The 7,937-nt window shown below is 40.7% G+C and overlaps 1 long non-coding RNA gene across 1 annotated transcript; it reads right to left on the reverse strand.

The window, feature by feature from the left end:
* Positions 1-280: 280 nt before the first annotated feature.
* On the reverse strand, positions 281-7,434 carry LOC118350710 (uncharacterized). Its single transcript, XR_004805000.2, has 3 exons — positions 6,698-7,434; positions 4,537-4,605; positions 281-459 (listed from the first exon to the last, which is right to left on the reverse strand). It is a non-coding gene; the product is annotated as an uncharacterized LOC118350710 (long non-coding RNA).
* Between the last annotated feature and the right edge of the window lie 503 nt (positions 7,435-7,937).

Genomic DNA, 7,937 nt, shown 5'->3' on the forward strand with positions numbered 1-7,937 from the left:
TCATACTATGGTGTAAAGTTATTTTTTAAGCACAGTAGTATAACATGGATCTTCTTCCCCATTAGTACATAAAAGCAACACTGTTCTTTTTAAATGATTGCATAGTATTCCACAGTATAGATCAACTGTAATGTTTTCTAAATCATTCTACTATTAATTAATATTCATGTTGCCATCAGATATTTCCTAGTACACTGATTCAGTAAACATTGTACATACTTGCCTGACTTTTCTGAAAAAAAAGTGTCAGTGGATTTCTGGAACAAAAATTATATGCATTTTAAATTTAATGAGAAACTAGGGATCCCTGGGTGGCGCAGCGGTTTAGCGCCTGCCTTTGGCCCAGGGCGTGATCCTGGAGACCCGGGATCGAATCCCACGTCGGGCTCCCGGTGCATGGAGCCTGCTTCTCCCTCTGCCTGTGTCTCTGCCTCTCTCTCTCTCTCTCTCACTGTGTGCCTATCATAAATAAAAAATTAAAAAAAAAATTTAATGAGAAACTATTGAATTTTTCTCTGAGAATGTTTCACCAGTTTATATTCCCACACAGTTTATGACTAGACATTGGATATTATTGATCTTCATTTTTCCAATCTAATTGGTGAGAAATGTGTCTATGTTTTGTTTTGTATGTATCTAATCACTAGGGAGGTTTGTGCATCTTCTTAAATATTTATTGCCATTTGCATATCCTCATCTGTAAATGAAATTTTCAGGTCTTTTCCCAATTTTTAGACTTTTTTTTGTATTTTAAGATTATTAACTTCTCATTGTGTAGATTATAAATATTTTTAGGAGTCTGTCATTTGCTTTTAATTTTGTTTGTAGTGTTTTTTTGCCGTATAAAAACTTTTCTGTTTTCTCTAATATATCTGTCCATAGTTTCTTTTTTGGTCTCTAGGTTTCTTGTCATGCTTAAGAAGTTGTTTAAATTCTAGTTAACATATAATGCAATATAGATTTCAGGAGTAGAATTTAGTGATTCATCATTTGCATGTAATATCCAGTGATCATAACATGTGCCACCCTTAATACCCATTGCCCATTTAGCCCATTCCCCACCCATCTCCTTCCATCGACCCTCAGTTTATTCTCTATCATTAAGTCTCTTAAGATTTGCTTCCCTCTCTATTTTTTCCTTCTCATATTTTCCCTTCCCATTTTGTTTCTTAAAAATCCACAGATGAGTGAAATCATATGGTATTTGTCTTTCTCTGACTGACTTCTTTAGCTTAGCATAATATACTCTAGCTCAATCCACATCGTTGCAGATGGCAAAAGCTTTCATTCTTTTTGATGGCTAATATTCCATTGTATACACATACCTCATCTTCTTCATCCATTCATCAGTTGATGGACATTTGGGCTCTTTCTGTAGTTTGGCTATTGTTGATAGTGCAACATTGCTATTGTGATAAGCATTGGGGTACATGTACCTTTTTGAATTTGTATCTTTGAGTCCTTTGTGTAAATACCTAGTGGTGCAATTGCTGGATCATAGGGTGGTTCTATTTTCAAATTTCTGAGGAAACTCCGCACTATTTTCCAGAGAGGCTGCACCAGTTTGCATTCCCACCAACAGTGCAAGAGGGTTCCCTTTCTCTGAATCCTCGCCAACATCAATTGTTTCCCGTATTGTTAATTTTAGCCATTCTGACAGGTGTGAGGTGATATCTTGTATTTTGTATTTTTCTTAAGATGAGTGATGTTGAGACATGTGTCTGTTAGCCATCTGGATGTCTTTTTGGAAAAATGTTTAATCATGTCTTCTGCTTATTTCCTAACTGGATTACCAATTTTTTGGGTGTTGAGTTTGATAAGTTCTTTATAGATTTTAGATACTAACCCTTTATCAGATATGTCATTTGTAAGTATCTTCACCCATTCTGTAGGCTGCCTTTTAGTTTTGTTGATTGTTTCCTTTGCTGTGCAGAAGCTTTTTATCTTGAAAAAGACCCAATAGTTCATTTTTACTTTTGTTTCTCTTACCTCCTTGCTTGGGAAGCTCTTTATGCAACTCTGCATTGTCTGCCCCGGATAGTCAACTTCCTCATGGCCCCCAAATGTAAGGGTGAGTGTCACCTCAGCTCATGACCAGTCACCCAGCCCCTTCCTTTCAGTGCAGCCTCCCCCAACTACACTCATGTGTTCTCTTGGATTGCTCTGACTTCACACTTGAGTTCAGACCCAAGGAGATTATTCTGAGGCTTCTACACATTATAGTGTGACTGAGGAAGGGACAGGGGTTTGCAGAGAGAGATGCCAAGGGCTGCAAGAGAGGTGCTAAGAACATTGTAATCTACTTATCTTTGGAAAGCCCATAATGAAGTTCAGTACATTTAGCAACAGGATATTTTTTTTTTTTTATTGGTGTTCAATTTACTAACATACAGAATAACACCCAGTGCCCGTCACCCATTCACTCCCACCCCCCACCCTCCTCCCCTTCTACCACCCCTAGTTCGTTTCCCAGAGTTAGCAGTCTTTATGTTCTGTCTCCCTTTCTGATATTTCCCACACATTTCTTCTCCCTTCCCTTATTTTCCCTTTCACTATTATTTATATTCCCCAAATGAATGAGAACATATAATGTTTGTCCTTCTCCAATTGACTTACTTCACTCAGCATAATACCCTCCAGTTCCATCCACGTTGAAGCAAATGGTGGGTATTTGTCATTTCTAATAGCTGAGTAATATTCCATTGTATACATAAACCACATCTTCTTTATCCATTCATCTTTCGTTGGACAGCAACAGGATATTACAAAGGCTCTGAAGGGGAGAAGTGAGGAACTTGGAAGTTCAAGGTCTCTTCTGGGAAAACCAATAGACTGTCATTGAGGGAAAAGGCTCAAGGACCTCTCCGAAGTGTTAGGCCTCCCCAAGTGCCAGAAAGAGAGGCAATCCATTATGGTCCTTGGACACCTAGGAACTTCAAAATAGATGCAAACATCCTCTGAGGTTATCTCTCTCTCTGATAGGAAATTCCTGGGCAAAGCTACACAGGAGCACGAAGGGGCTGCTCTCAGCTTGAGAAATGTCAGATTTAAAAGGTTCTGATTGCTTTCCACAGGGCTTTATTGGCAAAAGGCTCAGTGCAGAGCATGAAGACCAGGGCATTAGACACTCGAATTTAGGACTATCCTCTAACCGCCCCACTTTCAATAGGAATTCAAATCCCATCTGAAACAGGCTCTGGCTCTCTTCTAATCTGTTTCCCCCATGCATCCCTTCTCCACCTTGGATTTCCTTTGGTTATCTACATGCAACGAATAAAATGTTTGTTTGACTATTTGTGCCTTCAAACATATTCACTCTTAATCATAATCCTCCCAGAAAAATAATTAGACAAGATTCAACTCTTAGAGAAATATGGAGAGTAAGACACCAAACCCAAAGGAATGCAGATCAATCCAATTTTAGCCATAGGCTTTATTTCTCCCAATTGGCTATATTTGTTTTATCTTCCATTTCTCATAAAAATTCAAGTGAAGAGGAGGACGATTACTACCCACAAAAGAGATCTAGATGAAGTGGAGAAGTCCCAGGCATAAACAGCTGGCTGTGGGGGAGAGAACATTTTTTCCAAACCTGAGTAGCATCCAACCAATGCAGGCTTTACCAGAGAAAAGCCTGAGCTGAGCACCATTCCTTTCCTCAAAGAACTTTCAGTTCAAGAAGTTTCTACTAACAGAAATACATGGGCAAAACAATGGCTAAGTGCCATCCAATGTGCTTTTAGATAAAGCATTTGCTACATGTACCAATCTAATGTGTACAGGCCCATAGACAAGTTGGGAGTGTAAGGACTACTGCTTTCCTATTTTCCTGGGTACTAAATCTTGACAGTAATAATGAAGCAATATCTTTTTTTTTCTTTTAAAGATGTTATTTATTTATTCATGAGAAACACACACACACACACACACACACACACACAGAGGCAGAGACACAGGCAAAGGGAGAAGCAGGCTCCATGCAGGGAGCCCGATATGGGACTCAATCCCTGGACTCCAGGATCATGCCCTGAGCTGAAGACAGATGCTCAACTGCTGAGCCACTCAGGCGTCCCAATGAAACAATATCTTAATTGACATATTTATAATCAGCGCCTGAGGTGGTGTGGTGGTTGTTTTTTAATCTTGAGATTTTACTCAAAGACAAGAAGACAACCACTGAGCCCACATTCTAGAATGTGAACATTTTGGAAATATGTTACTCCAGCATTTATTTACATACAGCTACATATGTCATATCTTGAAGACCTGATATCAGTCTTCACTTATTGTTCCCCAGGGAACATATGCAGACCTCTAGTTGGTGAGTCAGAAAATAGTTTCTTCCTGGAGTTTTTGCCAGTACCCCTTTCATTCATCCTATGGTATGATTAACTTGTGGAGATCTCAGTTGGAGTATCTCTTTCTTGTTTCATTAGCAAGACATCCTTAATGTCACCTTGCCTTCACTATCAACTAATTTGTTTAAGGGTTAGTCTTTCCAAAACCCCTACAGAATGCTGTTTGTCCACAGCTCACCTCTTTTCTCTCCCTTGCTTGGTGTCTGGATTCTCTTTTCATCCTCTGCTGCGATCAGCATACTCCACACTGTGAAGATGGAAGGGAAATGTCACATTTATTTTTTTGGTGGAAAAAGTCACTTGTAGTTGGGGTGTAAAATCAAAATTAATTTCTCAACTTCCCTCCCTCAGGGCAGAAATATGAATAACTGGGGATTCCCGTGTAACACAAACATCCCCGCCACACACACACACACACACACACACACACATACATACAATTGCACAAAATCACAGTACGCCAAGAACGGTTCCTTCTTAGACTTTTATACCGTATGATAAAAGCCAAAGGGCAACACTGGCTAATCTGGGCAGTATTTTTGGTAATATAGATTCCTGAGCACACCCTGGACCTCAATTTTGGGGATAAGCCTGTAGAGTCCTTATGTCTAGGTAACTTTGGTGCTTTGCTTGGCTCAGGTGTAAAAACTGGGATAGGTTACAACAGCAAAAAATGCGCTGAGAACACTGCATAATTGTGCAAAGTAAGAGAAGCAGAGAAAGTGTCCCTTTCTTGAAATTGGGGAACAATTCATGGAGGAATGGATATATCAGAGTAGCCTGAATGAAGAGGGCTCATGGAGGAGTGGGGCATTTGAGAAAGAAATGAAGCCAGGTTGGGATTCAGAAGAGAGAATCCTTTTTTCCCTAGGACAAATAGAGAGGCCAGACTGAAGGGCTCCAGGATTTCTGATCCTTCGCTCCCCTGGGATTCTCAGTCTTTGATAAAGAAGCGCTTTCATCCCAAAGCCATGAACCTGGGCAGAGGGAAGGCTGTGTGATAGTGATGAAATTCCCGAGCAAACCAGAGGGGCCCTACAGCCCCCTCCTCCGGAGATCCTTGACTGCAGCTGTACCTCCTGCCTGAGTGGCCCACTGCACGGGTGTTCGAGCCCACCCACCCTTGTTGCATATCAGATCACCTGGGAGTTTTTACAAATACCAGTGCCCATCCTCTTCCCCAATATTCTGATTCAATTGGTCTAGAGAGCATGCCCCAGTATAGGTATTTTGAGTTCTCAGTTTATTCTAATATGTAGCCAGAGCTGAGAACCATTCAACTGACCAGTTGGAAGTAACAGTTGAGAAGTCCCTGCTTGTCACTGTGCCTCAATTTCCTTATCAGTGCTGAAGGATGTTGCAGAGGTGATGTGGGTCTTCAGTGTGGTTACACTTCTACCGTCTCTTACCTCTTCCGAGGCATCTGGTTCCCTCTGCAATTTGCTGTGTTGCTCCCTGGGTTATCTCCCTCCCATCTTTTCCCTTCAAAGCTTATGTTATGCTTTGGTTCCTCTGGGCTCCTCATCTCTGCTAAGTGACAAAGACTGCTAATTGCTTAATCAGATGAACTAATTGCTGTTAACACTACCTGGCTGAAGTGTTCTCCAAGCCAGTTAGAATTCATTCCCTGAGGAGCAGTCCCTACAAAGGGAATTTCACATAGGGCCAGTAGTAAACAATAGGGCTTCTCCGTCTCTCCAGTCCTACCCTAGAGGGACCAAATCTGCAGAGAGAGGAAAGAACAGAGCTCCATCCTTACTAGTTGTGTGAAACAGGGCCAGTATTTAGTCTCTCTATGATTCAGGGGATAGCAACACTCACTTTCTAGAATCATTGTAGGGGCCCATCAAAGGGTGTGGCATTTGTAGATATTCTATAAATATTAGCTTCGTTTTCCTTTCTGCCAAAGGCCAGATCCAATTATATCTTTTGATAGCCACATCTCACTTTCAACACACGGAGACTAAATCTGCAGCTAAGCCAGGTCTCTTTCATCCTGCACTTGTGCAGTTCGTTTTTAGATCTAAATATTGAATTTTATATCTTTACCTCTTAAATTGTCTCTTGTTATTTCCTGCCCAGCACTTCAGTCTTTCCAGAGCTGTGGATCCAGATTCTATCTATTATCCTACATGGTGGCTAAACTTGCTGGTATGGCCCATCAGCGGAGATAGACAAAGGGCTCTCAAAGTCTTCACCTGAATCCCAGATAATTCCGTTGTTGAATGGAATGGGGCAAAAGATAAAGCCCCTTTTCACCCTAAGCTCCTAACATGAAGCTAATACATTAACCAGATCTCTTTGGTTTTAATATTAGTTTCAAACCAACCGAACCATACCTTCATTCAGTTTACATGTCCACATTTCTCCACTGTTCCTTTTATGGCAGAACTAGTTTCTTGTCCCAGTATCCATTCTTTTCTTCTTCCTTAGTGACAGAAGCCCATATTTAGCTGCATGGATCCTAGCCTCTCTCAAAGCTAGATATGGCCATATGCATCTGTTAATTTTTTTTTAAGATTTATTTGTTTATTTTAGAGCTAGAGAGAGAGAGAGAGAGAGAGAGAACATAAGTGGGGGGATGGGAGAGAGAGAGAATCTCAAGCAGACTCCCAGCTGAGCATAGAGCCAGCTCGAGGCTCGATCCCATGACCCTGAGATCATCACCTGAGCTGAAATCAAGAGTCGGATGCTTAACTGATTGAGCTACCCAGGCGCCTCTGCCTCTGTTATGGCCAATGAATTGTAAGTCATTTTTTGTGTGTTGTGTGTGGGACTTCAGACAAACCTCCCTAAAAGTGATTCAGCTGAGTGGATCTAGCCTTCTCTCCTTCCTGGTGTTTGAATGTGGATATCAAGGTTGAGTCACCAGTTCTCTTGCAGTTATCTTGGATCATGAGGTGACCTTGAGGATGAAAGGTCCTCCAGGGGCCTGGTCTTTGCTGAACATGAAATCATCATAGCAGTCCATGACTGCCTAAATATTTTCTTACAAGAGAGAGAAATAAGTTATTTTGTTCAAACTTTTGAATCTATCAATGCACCTTCTTAAAATCCAAATACTCTGTGTCTTTCTCAAGAAGAAGAAAGGGAGACAGAAAGAAAAGAGAAAGAGATTCTGTGCTTTCTGATGGGAATATGGGATTTCTCCCATGTCTGAAAGAGCTCTATACACCCACAACCTTTTCAACCTTTGAAAAATAGCTTGGGAGGTCATTATGAAAAGAAGGAAAAAAACAAAAAGGGAAATTTGTCAGCATGTTTTTTAGTAGATCTCCTAATGTTAGGAGCTAGAAAAGCATTTCTTTGGAGACCTAGGCCATTTCTAACAGTTTCTTTTGAAATCACTAATTATGCTCTAAAAGAGAAGGCATCATCGGAGCCAGAACCAGCAGCCAATTACCCACAAGAAATCGCTCACTGTGTGGGCTGCCTTCTCTCTCTGTTCGCATAATTTCAAAATGTAATTTCTAGAATCATGCTAAATACTTGTAAACAGAGATTGGTTTAATTGCAAGGAGGAACAATTTCAGGGGATAAAAATGAGAGTTGTTTCTCATTTTGTCGATAACAGAGCAG

Source organism: Canis lupus, chromosome 15, assembly GCF_003254725.2.
Source record: "Canis lupus dingo isolate Sandy chromosome 15, ASM325472v2, whole genome shotgun sequence".
Lineage (NCBI taxonomy): Eukaryota > Metazoa > Chordata > Mammalia > Carnivora > Canidae > Canis > Canis lupus.